The sequence below is a fragment of the Phyllobates terribilis genome, unplaced genomic scaffold (assembly GCF_046119375.1).
Source record: "Phyllobates terribilis strain yellow unplaced genomic scaffold, ASM4611937v1 Scaffold_19__1_contigs__length_20705806, whole genome shotgun sequence".
NCBI lineage: Eukaryota > Metazoa > Chordata > Amphibia > Anura > Dendrobatidae > Phyllobates > Phyllobates terribilis.
Window position 1 is genome coordinate 3,359,371 of NW_027362779.1, and position 15,506 is coordinate 3,374,876.

Sequence of the window (15,506 nt, forward strand, 5' to 3'; positions counted from 1 at the left end):
AGAACAAATCCTGCACAAAGACTTGGGACAGGTAACTGATATACTGTATTAGTATTAATATTCACTTTTTACAACGAGGACCCATCGCTCCTGTCCATGAGGATCAGCACTTCTCTATCTGCTTGCCTATTTCTAGTTCTCCATAATATAACTTTCAGTTTGTTTCCTTCGGTTTTGTCATTACTTAAGATTAAGATATACTGTTCAGATATGGAGCAGCCTCTAACAATGTCCGCATCACTTTTGTTTTTCTTTTTCCAGGAGGAGCATTTGAGATCAAGAGTTATCTGTTCCTGAGTGACTTAGAATTTGAAAACCTTCTAAGTCAGAAGCCGGAGTACATTCCTGGGCTTGTGTCAGATGAGGACACCAGCTTATTTATCAGTAAGTAGAAGACGTCATCTAGACTAAGCGGCTGTTTGTCTCGTCTTCCATAATATGTGACAATCGGTTCCCATTAATAGTAGTGATAAATGGTGACTGTGTTATACTGACAACCGCTATTAACACTTCATTACCTATGTCTTGTAGATCACGTTGATACAGACAAGCCTATTGTCTCAGAGGAGGAGGACACAAGTGAGGATAATGAGAGCCTCTTCTTCCAAAATTTTACAACATCCTCTAAAAGGCTTTCTAAAGTAAGTGATCAATAAATCCAGAATACATAAAAAGACCTCTAAAAGTAAAAAATTGAATTTCATATCTTATTTTTGTCCTTTTTTAGCTCTGTACCACCCCTATCAAGTTTCCTCCAGAGTGTACCCCGGCATCCAGCAGAAACATCTCAGAAATGTGAGTAGATTATGGGGTCATTATTGGGAGCTCCAGGCTAATATATGAGCACAACACCAAATATAGGACATAAATACCATAATATTGAATGTAGCATCCACCGCCCCATGATCAGCGGTCATTGGCTATTGGCTTCAGAATCCGCTGGAGATAACAGCCCATAATTGCTGCCGGTCAGGCATTGTTAGTTTTGCCCACACTGCAGTAGATATGTAGTATTACATGCCGGCCATTGTTGCTAGTTGTTTCCATAGAAGGTAGTTTTGAGCAGGAGACTTCCCCACTATGACTTTCATATGTCCTATTAGGCCTTATAGTCGGGGTTCTTCTAGTGAGACAATCCCATTTATACTGAATTTACTTGTGATTTACACGTTTTTCTTCTTCCTAACAGGCAGAAAGGATCTTTTCCTGAATCTGCTAGAGACGATGCTATAAGCAGCTTGCCGTCCTCGTCCCCATTGTCAGGTATGTACATGTCTATAGCACAAACAATGTGAATGTTGTCATCAAGGGTGAAATATTTCCACATGGTTTTCTTTAATGGGTCTCCTATGTTATCTATGTTTCAAGGAACCCAATTACTTTGCCCATGGGCCCATACTGTGTCTCCATTTCTGTAATTTTGTACAGTATTATCATGGATTCTGTGATACATTGTTGCATCTAGTAACCTCTGTCATCATAATGAGACATCGTCTCCTATAGTAGAATATCGCTCATTAGGGATGCACCACATGGCGGCACACAGGGCGCTCACTGCTCCATATTAGTGACACATCTAATGCCCCTCATATGAGGTCATGTCCGGTATATAGGACTTATTCTGCCCTATTGTGTAATACCAGATTGTCAGGACTATAGGGGACAGGACTAGAACAATCTATATACTATACACAGGAGCGATACAAAGCAGATCCCATAACAATATGTCTTTAGTGAGTTGTTGTTTTTTCTTCTTTCTGATCAGAATTTCCAGCTGCCAACGAAAAATCAGAAAATGGGAAAAAGGGGAAAAAGAGACGAGGTAAGTGTGAGAGTCATCTCCATGTTGTGTGATGTCGTCAGTGAGAATAATTCATGTGGAGCAGATGTCATCTGTCGGAGATGGGATTGTCACATGTATGATGGCTGACGATGATCCCTGACCTCTGTGTGATGAGATTCCTCTGCCGTCCGGCCACAGTGACCGCACAGTAGTATCATATCATATGGAGTCCCATCACTTACATTATATTTCCTTCTCTTCTCATAGGTTCCATCTTCCGCCGGATCTTATCATCCTGCCGGCGTGGATTATCCAGGGCGGCTCGCGTATTTGCGTGTTGTCACCGTTCCCCTAGAGACATCTAAAAGACGGTAAACCTCCGCATCAGCGCCCTGAAGTCCAGCAGATCCACCATCACTGCTGGAGCTGTACAGAAGGACCTTCACCATCTACCGGTGGCCTTCTGACTGTTACATCTCTGCCCGGACAATCTCAGTATCACCTCTGTCACCAGGCTCCGTGGTATTCATACTGCTCGCAGACGTGGCGGTTACTGATCACCTGGTATCTGACCCCGGCTGTCCTCCTGACTATGAGTTTGCCTACTGATTCTGTTCCTGGTTTTGTCCCTCCCTTCTATCCTATTATTAATAAAAAAAATTACAATTATTATTACTGACATTTTTTTTCATCCATCAAACTTTACTCTGCATTTTGTTAACTGATAAAAGTAATTTATTACCACTTCTGCTTTTAAAAGGATATATAGAGTATGCTTATAATATATATACAGTATGCTGATTATATATACATGGTGACAAAGTCACTGGCAAAGTGCTGGAGGGGAGGTATGTTTCACTGAGGCTATTAGCTTCAGTGATTTGAAGCCCATAAGTTTTACACCTGCACACTATGTGTTGAGAGGGATTAATCGGCCATTTTAAGGGCTGGGTTTTTGTGAATGACCATAGAGCGGGTTGGGAGGTCATTCACCATATCTCCACCCCAGGGTGGGGACTAGGATGTATATAGTCGGCCTTCTAAGGCATTCAGTGTTCAGTAGGGCTGTAGAGAGGAACTCCAGCGCTTTGTGTCCTGAGAAGGAAAAGCTGAACTAGTGGATGGTTGTTCTCCTGAGCGGGCAGATCCCCACAGCAACACGGCTGTATGTTATGTTTTGTTTTTCCTTAGGACAGAAAGCACGTATTTATTTTTGCTAACTCCTCACTGGCTTATGCAGCATCTTCAAATAAACCAGTGAGAGACTTAAGGAGACGGCGCTCCGGTGGCTACTTCTGTGTGCAACTGAGTGGGCTGATCTACCATAGTATATATATACTGAATGCATATACCTTATTTTTCGGACTATAAGACGCACCGGACCATAAGACGTACCTAGGTTTTAGAGGAGGAAAATAGAAAAAAAATTGAAGCAAAAAATGTGGTCATTATGCCCTGTTAAGGGGGAGGGAGTCTGCTGCTGACACTGTTATAGAGGTAATGTCCCCCAATTCTGTTAATATCCCCTATCCTGGTATATTTATATATACACTGCTCAAAAAATAAAGGGAACACTCAAATAACCCATCCTAGATCTGAATGAATGAAATATTCTCATTGAATACTGTGTTCTGTACAAAGCTGAATGTGCTGACAACAAAATCACACAAAAATCATCAATGGAAATCAAATTTATTAACCAATGGAGGCCTGGATTTGGAGTCACCCCCAAAATTAAAGTGGAAAAACACACTACAGGCTGATCCAACTTTGATATAATGTCCTTAAAACAAGTCAAAATGAGGCTCAGTATTGTGCGTGGCCTCCACGTGCCTGTATGACCTCCCTACAAAGCCTGGGCATTCTCCTGTTGAGGTTGCGGATGGTCTATTGTGGGATCTTCTCCCAGACCTGGACTAAAGCATCCGCCAACTCCTGGACAGTCTGTGGTGCAACGTGACGTTGGTGGATGGAGCGAGACATGATGTCCCAGATGTGCTCAATCGGATTCAGGTCTGGGGAACGGGTGGGCCAATCCATAACTTCAATGCCCTCATCTTGCAGGAACTGCTGACACACTCCAGCCACATGAGGTCTGGCATTGTCCTGCATTAGGAGGAACCCAGGGCCAACCGCACCAGTATATGGTCTCACAAGGGGTCTGAGGTTCTCATCTCGGTACCTAATGGCAGTCAGGCTACCTCTGGCGAGCACATGGAGGGCAGCACGGCCCTCCAAAGACATGCCACCCCACACCATTACTGACCCACTGCCAAACCGGTCATGCTGAAGGATGTTGCAGGCAGCAGATCATTCTCCATGGCGTCTCCAGACTCTGTCGCGTCTGTCACATGTGCTCAGTGTGAACCTGCTTTCATCTGTGAAGAGCACAGGGCGCCAGTGGCGATTTTGTCAATCCTGGTGTTCTGTGGCAAATGTCAAGAGTCCTGCACGGTGTTGGTCTGTGAGCACAACCCCCATCTGTGGACGTCGGGCCTTCATACCACCCTCATGGAGTCGGTTTCTAACTGTTTGTGCAGACACATGCACATTTGTGGTCTGCTGGAGGTCATTTTGCAGGGCTCTGCACAAAGACGGAGGTAGCGGTCCTGCTGCTGGGTTGTTGCCCTCCTACGGCCCCCTCCACGACTCCTGGTGTACTGGCCTGATTCCTGGTAGCGCCTCCAGTCTCTGGACACTACGCTGACAGACACAGAAAATCTTCTTGCCACAGCTCACATTGATGTGCCATCCTGGATGAGCTGCACTACCTGAGCAACTTCTGTGGGTTGTAGAGTCCATCTCAAGCTACCACGAGTGTGAAAGCACAAACAACATTCAAAAGTGACCAAAACATCAGCCAGAAAGCATTGGTACTGAGATGTGGTCTGTGGTCCCCACCTGCAGAACCACTCCTTTATTGAGAGTGTTTTGATAATTGCCAATAATTTCCATCTATTGTCTATTCCATTTGCACAACAGCATGTGAAATTGATTGTCAATCAGTGTTGCTTCCTAAGTGGACAGTTTGATTTCACAGAAGTTTGATTTAATTGGAGTTATTATTCTGTTGTTTAAGTGTTCCTCTTATTTTTTTTGAGTAGTGTGTATATATATATATATATATATATATATATATACTGTGGCTCTGAGTGGTGGGGGGAACGGCAGTGGCGGAGGAGCGGGACACTGAAGGCAGCATGGCTGCGGTGGCTGCAGCCTTTACCTGAACGGGATTCGGGCATATGATCTGACGTGGCCATAGACTATAATGGTCCAGACAGAGTGAATGTGCCCTCTGTCGTGCATCAGGTGTGTACGCCTACTGGAGGCGCAGTCTACTAAGCCTATGGCCTCGTCAGTGCACACTACCGAATCCAGTTTTGTGGGGGAGTTCGGACCTAAGCCCTGACTGGTCAATGTGAAACTCCGTAAGGAAGAATGATGAGATACATACCTGCATAGACAGAGTATGAGAGTGATGAATGGATGGATAGATGGGGGCATTTTTGTCAGGTTTACACAGTGGCTGTTGGGCTGGAAAGAAATCACTTTGTGCAAACGTTGTCCTTATAGTCATGAATCCTTTTTCAGACCCCACCGCTCCACAATTTTACCACGGCCACTGATTTTACCTCGGCTCCCAGGAGGCTTCAGCCGCGCTCAACAGATTCGTCAACTTTCACAGAAGTCCAGTAGGTTCTGCCCTATTTCTGGAAACCTCCATATGGCAAATATGGATGAGACAGACGGATGATTAGATGGATGTCTGAGAAGAGGGCGCCCTGATAATGAACATATATTACAAAGCCAGTACAAAAACAACAGGGGTCCCGGACCCTGGCCGTGTAGACTGATAACTGGTGTACTGCACTTACAGGGGGACATTAAGTCATAGGGGCCACACCAGGCAGGGACCCGATATTACAGGGTGGCAGGAGGGCGACTATTGCAAACAACATAATTAGAGCTATGGGCCCTTATGTGCAGAGTATTCAGGGGCCCCATTATGCAATGCAGGCGGGATACAGAGTCCCAGCAGAGCTTATATATCAGGTGTAAGGGCCACATAGTAATGGTATCAAGGGCCCCAGCAGCCGCCTGTACTCAGCTCCTATATATCAGGTGTAAGGGCCACATAGTAATGGTATCAGGGGCCCCAGCAGCCGCCTGTGCTCAGCCCTTATATATCAGGGGTAAGGGCCACATAGTAATGGTATCAAGGGCCCAGCAGCCGCCTGTACTCAGCTCCTATATATCAGGTGTAAGGGCCACATAGTAATGGTATCAGGGGCCCCAGCAGCCGCCTGTACTCAGCTCCTATATATCAGGTGTAAGGGCCACATAGCAATGGTATCAGGGGCCCCAGCAGCCACCTGTACTCAGCCCTTATATATCAGGTGTAAGGGCCACATAGTAATGGTATCAGGGGCCCCAGCAGCCGCCTTTACTCAGCTCCTATATATCAGGTGTAAGGGCCACATAGTAATGGTATCAGGGGCCCCAGCAGCCGCCTGTACTCAGCCCTTATATATCAGATGTAAGGTCCACATAGTAATGGTATCAGGGGCCCCAGCGGCCACCTGTACTCAGCTCTTATATATCAGGTGTAAGGGCAACATAGTAATGGTATCAGGGGCCCCAGCAGCCTCCTGTACTCAGCTCCTATATATCAGGTGTAAGGGCCACATAGTAATGGTATCAGGGGCCCCAGCAGCCACCTGTACTCATCTCCTATATATCAGGAGTAAAGACCACATAGTAATGGTATCAGGGGCCCCAGTGGCCGCCTGTACTCAGCTCCTATATATCAGGTGTAAGGGCCACATAGTAATGATATCAGGGGCCCCAGCAGCAGCCTGTACTCAGCTCCTATATATCAGGTGTAAGGGCCACATAGTAATGGTATCAGGGGCCCCAGCAGCCGCCTGTACTCAGCCCCTATATTTCAGGTGTAAGGGCCACATATTAATGGTATCAGGGGCCCCGGCAGCCACCTGTCCTCAGCTCCTATATATCAGGTGTAAGGGCCACATAGTAATGGTATCAGGGGCCCCAGCAGCCGCCTGTACTCAGCCCTTATATATCAGGTGTAAGGGCCACATAGTAATGGTGTCAGGGGCCCCAGCAGCCACCTGTACTCAGCTCTTATATATGAGGTGTAAGGGCCACATAGTAATGGTATCAGGGGCCCCAGTAGCTGCCTGTACTCAGCCCTTATATATCAGGTGTAAGGGCCACATAGTAATGGTATCAGGGGCCCCGGCAGCCGCCTGTACTCAGCTCCTATATATCAGGTGTAAGGGCCACATAGTAATGGTATCAGGGGCCCCGGCAGCCGCCTGTACTCAGCTCCTATATATCAGGTGTAAGGGCCACATAGTAATGGTATCAGGGGCCCCAGCAGCCGCCTGTACTCAGCTCCTATATATCAGGTGTAAGGGCCACATAGTAATGGTATCAGGGGCCCCAGCAGCCGCCTGTACTCAGCCCCTATATATCAGGTGTAAGGGCCACATAGTAATGGTATCAGGGGCCCCAGCAGCCGCCTGTACTCAGCTCCTATATATCAGGTGTAAGGGCCACATAGTAATGGTATCAGGGGCCCCGGCAGCTGCCTGTACTCAGCTCCTACACAGTGGTGGCCAAAAGTATTGGCACCCCTGCAATTCTGTCAGATAATACTCAGTTTCTTCCTGAAAATGATTGCAATCACAAATTCTTTGGTCTCATTATCTTCATTTAATTTGTCTTCAATGAAAAAACACAAAAAGAATTGTCCTAAAGCCAAATTGGATACAATTAGCAATAACTAAATCACACTTGCAGCCATTTAACATGGATTATGTTATGATCTGCAACATAAACTAAGGAAAGAAAGGGAAAAGCTGTCCCTACAGTAAGACTAAGCTGAATCCCTACGATGTAGCGGGCAGCCTGTTCCTTGTGAACAGACCCGCCTTCGTCCTCGGCTAGTCTGAACAGAGACCTATAGAATAAAGGGAGGGGTCCCTAAAAGAACTAAGGACTGGGACAAAAAATGGACACCTCCTAACAGAAGTTGTTGCAGAGCAAAAATACAAACTGAACAAAAAGTACTAGAGGTCCAGAGGACCAAGCAAACTAGACAGAGATAGGCACCGAAGCACCTGGCTAGAGAGACAGGCAAAAAACACTGAAGTCCAGCAAAGCCAGAAGGGCGGAGCTGGAATATATAGGCAGCTAGTCACGTGACCGCAAAACACAAGATAGCAAAAACTAACAGGAGGGTTCTAACAGAGTAAAGTTGACTCAGCCTCTGTCCTGTGTCCTTGTGTGTACCACATTGAGCATGGAGAAAAGAAAGAAGACCAAAGAACTGTCTGAGGACTTGAGAAACCAAATTGTGAGGAAGCATGAGCAATCTCAAGGCTACAAGTCCACCTCCAAAGACCTGAATGTTGCTATGTCTTCCGTGCGCAGTGTCATCAAGAAGTGTAAAGCCCATGGCACTGTGGCTAACCTCCCTAGATGTGGACGGAAAAGAAAAATTGACAAGAGATTTCAACGCAAGATTGTGTGGATGGTGGATAAAGAACCTCGACTAACATCCAAACAAGTTGAAGCTGCCCTGCAATCCGAGGGTACAACAGTGTCAACCCGTACTATCCGTCGGCGTCTGAATGAAAAGGGACTGTATGGTAGGATACCCAGGAAGACCCCACTTCTTACCCAGAGACATAAAAAAGGCAGGTTGGTGTTTGCCAAAACTTACCTGAGAAAGCCTAAAATGTTTTGGAAGAATGTTCTCTGGTCAGATGAGACAAAAGTAGAGCTTTTTGGGAAAAAGCATCAACATAGAGTGTACAGGGAAAAAAAAGAGGCATTCAAAGAAAAGAACACGGTCCCTACAGTCAAACATGGCGGAGGTTCCCTGATGTTTTGGGGTTGCTTTGCTGCCTCTGGCACTGGACTGCTTGACCGTGTGCATGGCATTATGAAGTCTGAAGACTACCAACAAATTTTGCAGCATAATGTAGGGCCCAGTGTGAGAAAGCTGGGTCTCCCTCAGAGGTCATGGGTCTTCCAGCAGGACAATGACCCAAAACACACTTCCAAAAGCACTATAAAATGGTTTGAGAGAAAGCACTGGAGACTTCTAAGGTGGCCAGCAATGAGTCCAGACCTGAATCCCATAGAACACCTGTGGAGAGATCTCAAAATGGCAGTTTGGAGAAGGCACCCGTCAAATATCAGCGACCTGGAGCAGTTTGCTAAAGAAGAATGGTCTACAATTCCAGCAGAGCATTGTAAGAAACTCATTGATGGTTACCGGAAGCGGTTGTTCGCAGTTATTTTGGCTAAAGGTTCTGCAACCAAGTATTAGGCTGAGGGTGCCAATACTTTTGTCTGGCCCATTTTTGGAGTTTTGTGTGAAATGATCAATGATTTGATTTTTGCTTCATTCTCTTTTGTGTTTTTTCTTTGCAAGAAAATTAAATGAAGATAATAATACCAAAGAATTTGTGATTGCAATCATTTTCAGGAAGAAACTGAGTATTATCTGACAGAATTGCAGGGGTGCCAATACTTTTGGCCACCACTGTATATCAGGCGTAAAGGCCACATAGGAATGGTATCAGGGGCCCCAGCAGCCGCCTGTTCTCAGCTACTATATATGAGGTGTAAGGGCCACATAGTAATGGTATCAGGGGCCCCAGGTGCCGCCTGTACGCAGCTCCTATATTCAGCCACGGCCGAAAGTGTTGGCAATCTTGAAATTGTTCCAGAAAATGAAGTATTTCTCCCAGAAAATTATTGCAATTACACATGTTTTGTTATACACATGTTTAATATTCTTTGTGTGCATTGGAACAAAAGAAAAAAACAAACAAAAGGAAAAAAGGCAAATTGGACATCATTTCATACAAAACCCCAAAAATGGGCCGGACAAAATTGATAGCACCTTTCCAAAATTGTGGGTGAACAACTTTGTTTCAAGCATGTGATGCTCATTCAAACTAACCTGTGGCAAGTAACAGGTGTGGGCAATATGAAAATCACACCTGAAACCAGAAAAAAAGTGGAGAAGTTGACTCAATCTTTGCATTGTGTCTGTGTGTGCCACACTAAGCATGGAGAACAGAGAACAGAGAACAGAGAAGAGAACTGTCTGAGTATTTGAGAACCAAAATTGTTGAAAAATATCAACAATCTCAAAGTTACAATTCCATCTCCAGAGATCTTGATGTCCCTTTGTCCACGGTGCGCAACATAATTAAGAAGCTTACAAGTCATGGCACTGTAGCTAATCTCCCTGGACGTGGATGGAAGAGAAAAATTGATGAAAGGTTGCAATGCAGGATAGTCCGGATGATGGATAAGCAGTGCCAATCAAGTTCCAAAGAAATTCAAAGTTGTCCTGCAAGCTCAGGGTGCATCAGTGTTAGTGCAAATAAGCGCTATGGCAGGAGACCCAAGAGAACCCACTGCTGACACAGAGACATAAAAAGCTACACTAAAGTGTGCCAAAATGTATGCAAGCCAAAATCCTTCTGGGAACGCATCTTTTGGACAGATGAGACCAAGACAGAGCTTTTTGGTAAAGCACATCATTCTACTGTTTACTGAAAATGGAATAATGCCTACAAAGAAAAGAACACACTACCTACAGTCAAATATGGTGGAAGTTCAAAGATGTTTTGTGGTTGTTTTGCTGCCTCTTGCACTGGGTGCCTTGACTGTGTGCAAGGCATCATGAAATCTGAAGATTACCAAAGGATTTTGGGTCGCAATGTAGTGCCCAGTGTCAGAAAGCAGGGTTTGCGTCCTAGGTCATGGTTCTTCCCGGAGAATGACCCCAAACATACTTCAAGAAGCCCGCAGAAATGGATGGAAACATAGCGCTGGAGAGGTATGAAGTAGCAGCAACTATGAGAGACATGGAGCAGTTTACAAAAGAAGAGTGGTCAAAATTCCAGCTGAGAGGTGTAAGAAGCTTGTTGATGGTTATAGGAAGCGATTGATTGCAGTTATTTTATTCCAAAGGGTGAGCAACCAAATATTAAATTTGAGGGTGTAACGGGTCTGGGAGGCGGAACCTCTGAGCAGCTATACAAGGGGGCGGTCCTTGTAAGGAAGCGGGTGGCTCCCAGGGAAGACGGGCAGGTAGTCACGGCAAGTGACAGGGACAGTCTCTGGGTAGAAGGGCAGGTAGTCACGGCAAGTGACAGGGACAGTCTCTGGGTAGAAGGGCAGGTAGTCACAGGGACAGTCTCTGGGTAGACTAGCAGACAGGTAGCAGGTGGACGCTCCCAGGTGAGCGGGCAAGAGTCTCTGGACTGGCAGTTGGTCACGGCAAGTGACGGCAGAGCCTCCAGGTAGGCTAGCAGGCAGGTAGCAGATGAGCGCTCCCAGGTGAGCGGGCAAGAGTCTCTGGACTCTCAGGTGGTCACGGCAAGTGACGGCAGAGCCTCCAGGTAGGCTAGCAGGCAGGTAGCAGGTGAGCGCTCCCAGGTGAGCGGGCAAGAGTCTCTGGACTGGCAGGTGGTCACGGCAAGTGACGGCAGAGCCTCCAGGTAGGCTAGCAGGCAGGTAGCAGGTGAGCGCTCCCAGGTGAGCGGGCAAGAGTCTCTGGACTGGCAGTTGGTCACGGCAAGTGACGGCAGAGCCTCCAGGTAGGCTAGCAGGCAGGTAGCAGATGAGCGCTCCCAGGTGAGTGGGCAAGAGTCTCTGGACTCTCAGGTGGTCACGGCAAGTGACGGCAGAGCCTCCAGGTAGGCTAGCAGGCAGGTAGCAGGTGAGCGCTCCCAGGTGAGCGGGCAAGAGTCTCTGGACTGGCAGGTGGTCACGGCAAGTGACGGCAGAGCCTCCAGGTAGGCTAGCAGGCAGGTAGCAGGTGAGCGCTCCCAGGTGAGCGGGCAAGAGTCTCTGGACTGGCAGGTGGTCACGGCAAGTGACGGCAGAGCCTCCAGGTAGGCTAGCAGGCAGGTAGCAGGTGAGCGCTCCCAGGTGAGCGGGCAAGAGTCTCTGGACTGGCAGGTGGTCACGGCAAGTGACGGCAGAGCCTCCAGGTAGACTAGCAGGCAGGTAGCAGGTGAGCGCTCCCAGGTGAGTGGGCAGGCTGGTCCATAGACAGACTGACAGGTGTCGGAAGGCAGACCGTCGGACCGCAGGCTTGCAAGCAGGTAAGCGGATATCAGGCAGGTATCAAGCAGGAATCTGGCAGGTGACTGGCAGGTAACTGGTAACGGGACCTGAGGGCTGAAGCAGAGTGAAGGCTTTGCAGCAACAATGCTCGGGCACCTCCATTTTGTAGGAGGTGCCTTATATATGGTGAGGTCCTCCGGCCATTGGCCGGGGACTCCTTAGGACGGCGCGCGCGGCCCCTTCAAGAGAGGGGGAGCGAGCGCGCGCGCGCCCTAAGCACAGTGGCCGGGAAGCAGTGCGCGCTGCCAGCAGAGCGGGAGGAGGACGCCGGGCACGGAGCGGAGAGGTGAGGGGAACAGCGTCCCTGCCTAGCAGGAGGCAGGGAAGCCGACGCTACAGTACCCCCCCCCTTTAGGCCCCCCCTTTTTTAAGCCAGACAGAAATTTATCAAGGATGAGTGGGGCATGGATGTTCTCCTGGGGCTCCCACGTTCTCTCCTCAGGACCAAACCCCTTCCAATCTACCAGAAAAAAGGTTTTTCCTCTTACCCTTTTGGTGGCCAGAATGTTCTCTACCTCAAACTCGTTTTCAGCGGAAACCGGAGCAGGAGGCGTACCTGTAGACTTGGAAAAAGAGTCAAGTACCACGGGTTTGAGGAGAGATACATGGAAGTAGTTAGGGATCCGCAAGTTGGCCGGGAGTTTCAATTCATAGGCCACTGGGTTGATTTGTTTGATAACTTCTAGTGGGCCGATGAACCGAGGCCCTAACTTGTAGGAAGGAATCTTGAGCCGGACATACTTGGACGAGAGCCAGACTTTATCTCCAGGACGGAATTGTGGAGGATCCAGGCGTTTTTTGTCAGCGTGTTTTTTCATCCGCTCGGACGACTGAAGGAGTGCGGATCGGGTACTCTCCCAAATGGAGGAAAATTTGCTAACGAGAGATTCCGTAGCCGGATTGTCCACCGAGGTGGAGACGGGAAAAGGGATCCGAGGATGCTGACCGAAGACTACAAAAAACGGGGATTTGGAGGAAGATTCGCTCTCGTGATTATTGTAAGAGAATTCGGCCCATGGCAGGAGATCCACCCAGTCTGAATGGTGGGCATTAACGAAGTGCCGGAGGTAACTGGTCAGGATCTGATTGATCCGCTCCACTTGACCATTGGACTGTGGGTGGTATGCGGAGGAGAAGTCCAGGGTGATGTCTAGCAGCTTACATGTGGCTCTCCAGAAGCGTGAGGTGAACTGAACCCCACAATCCGACACGATGTGGAGGGGCAGGCCATGGAGACGGAAGATGTGGCGGATAAAGTCTTTAGCCAGCTCGGGTGCAGACGGGAGGCCTGGCAGGGGAATGAAATGAGCCATTTTGGAAAAGCGGTCAGCGACCACCCAAATGACCGTACAACCGGCAGAGACAGGGAGATCTGTTATGAAGTCCATAGCTATATGCTGCCAGGGGGCAGCAGGTACTGGAAGAGGAAGGAGGCGACCGGCTGGCAGGTGTCTCGGAACCTTGTTGCGGGCGCAGGACACACAGGCAGAAACAAAGTCTATTAATTCCTTGTGCAGGGTAGGCCACCAGTAGTGCCGGGTGATAAGCTGGAGGGTCTTTTTCTGACCGGCATGGCCAGCAAGCTTAGACGAGTGACCCCAGTGTAGGATCCTCTCCCGATCAGGTACCATTACGAACGTCTTTCCGGGAGGGAGACGATTTAGACTCACGGGGGCCACCTGCATTACTCTGGCGGGATCGATGATGTGTTTAGGTTCCTCCTCAAGATCAGACACCAGGAAGGATCGGGACAAGGCGTCAGCTTTGATGTTTTTGTCAGCCAGGCGAAAATGAAGAACAAAATCAAAGCGAGCAAAAAACAAGGACCACCGGGCTTGGCGCGGGTTAAGTCTCTGGGCACTCTGGAGGTAAGTCAAGTTCTTGTGGTCCGTGTAAATTATTACCGGGTGAAGAGCCCCCATCGAGCAGGTAACGCCACTCCTCCAATGCCAGCTTGATGGCCAATAACTCTCGGTCTCCTATAGAATAGTTGCGCTCGGAAGAGGAGAAGAGTTTGGAGAAGAAGCCGCAAGTTACCATTCTCCCGGAAGACGATTTTTGGGTAAGTACCGCTCCGGCTCCAGAGGAGGAGGCGTCAACTTCCAGGAAGAATTGTTTGTTGCCGTCCGGGCGATGCAGCACCGGGGCGGAAGAGAAAGCCTGTTTTAAGGAAAGAAAGGCTTCCTCAGCTTCGGGCGGCCATTCTCTGGGATTAGTGCCCTTACGGGTGAGCGCAGAGATTGGGGCAGTCCGGGAAGAGAAGTGCGGTATGAAGAGGCGGTAGTAGTTGGCGAAGCCCAGGAACCGCTGAATAGCCTTCAACCCCTCTGGTCGAGGCCACTTCTCGATGGCAGACAGTTTCTCAGGATCCATTCGTAGGCCGGTCTGAGAAATTATGTAGCCCAAAAACGGAAGCGAGGTCTGCTCAAAGAGGCACTTCTCATATTTAGCGTAGAGGTGGTTCTGCCTGAGCCTGAGCAGAACCTGACGAACATCCCTCCGGTGTGTGGGGAGATCCGGAGAGAAGAGCAAGATGTCGTCCAGGTACACCACTACGCAGGAGTAGAAAAGGTCCCGGAAGATGTCATTGACCAACTCTTGAAAGACGGCGGGAGCGTTACAGAGACCGAAGGGCATTACCAGGTATTCATAGTGGCTGTCCCGGGTGTTGAATGCCGTCTTCCATTCATCCCCCTGACGGATACGGACCAGGTTATACGCCCCACAGAGGTCCAGCTTGGTGAAGATTCTAGACCCCCTCAGACGATCAAATAATTCCGGAATGAGCGGAAGGGGGTATTTATTCTTCACCGTGATCTGGTTAAGGCCTCTATAGTCTATACAGGGACGGAGTGAGCGTGAGCCGTCCTTCTTTTTGACGAAGAAGAAACCTGCTCCTGCCTGGAAAGTAGATTTCCGGATGAATCCCCGGGCCAGATTCTCCTTAATATATTCTGACATGGATCGGGTATCAGCAGCGGACAAAGGGTAAATGCGCCCACGGGGAGGAGTAGCGCCGGGCATCAGGTCGATTGGGCAGTCGTATGGTCTATGAGGGGGTAATGTCTCTGCCTCCTTTTTATTAAAGACGTCCGCATACGACCAATAAGGAGCCGGAAGACCAGGTAGATTGGCTGGAGTAGGAGAAGGACGGACAGGATGGATGGGAACTAAACAAGTCTTATGGCAGTCCTGTCCCCAGCGAAGGACTTCTCCGGTCTGCCAATCAAGCACGGGTGCATGTCTCTGAAGCCAAGGTAGGCCTAGTAAGAGGGCGTGAGAGAGTCCAGGTAGAACATGAAAGAAGATGCTCTCAGAGTGCAGCATTCCCACCTGCAGGGTTATGGATTCGGTGATGAGTTGGATGGGATGTGGTAAGAGGCCCCCATTCACGGCAGCGACAGATAAGGGTACAGCTAGAGGTTTGGTGGGAATGCGGTATTTCTCTACCAGAGACTGAGAAATGAGATTTCTGGCAGCTCCAGAGTCAAGTTGGGCTAGTTCAAAATAACGGTTCTCCCCGCAGATGATAGAG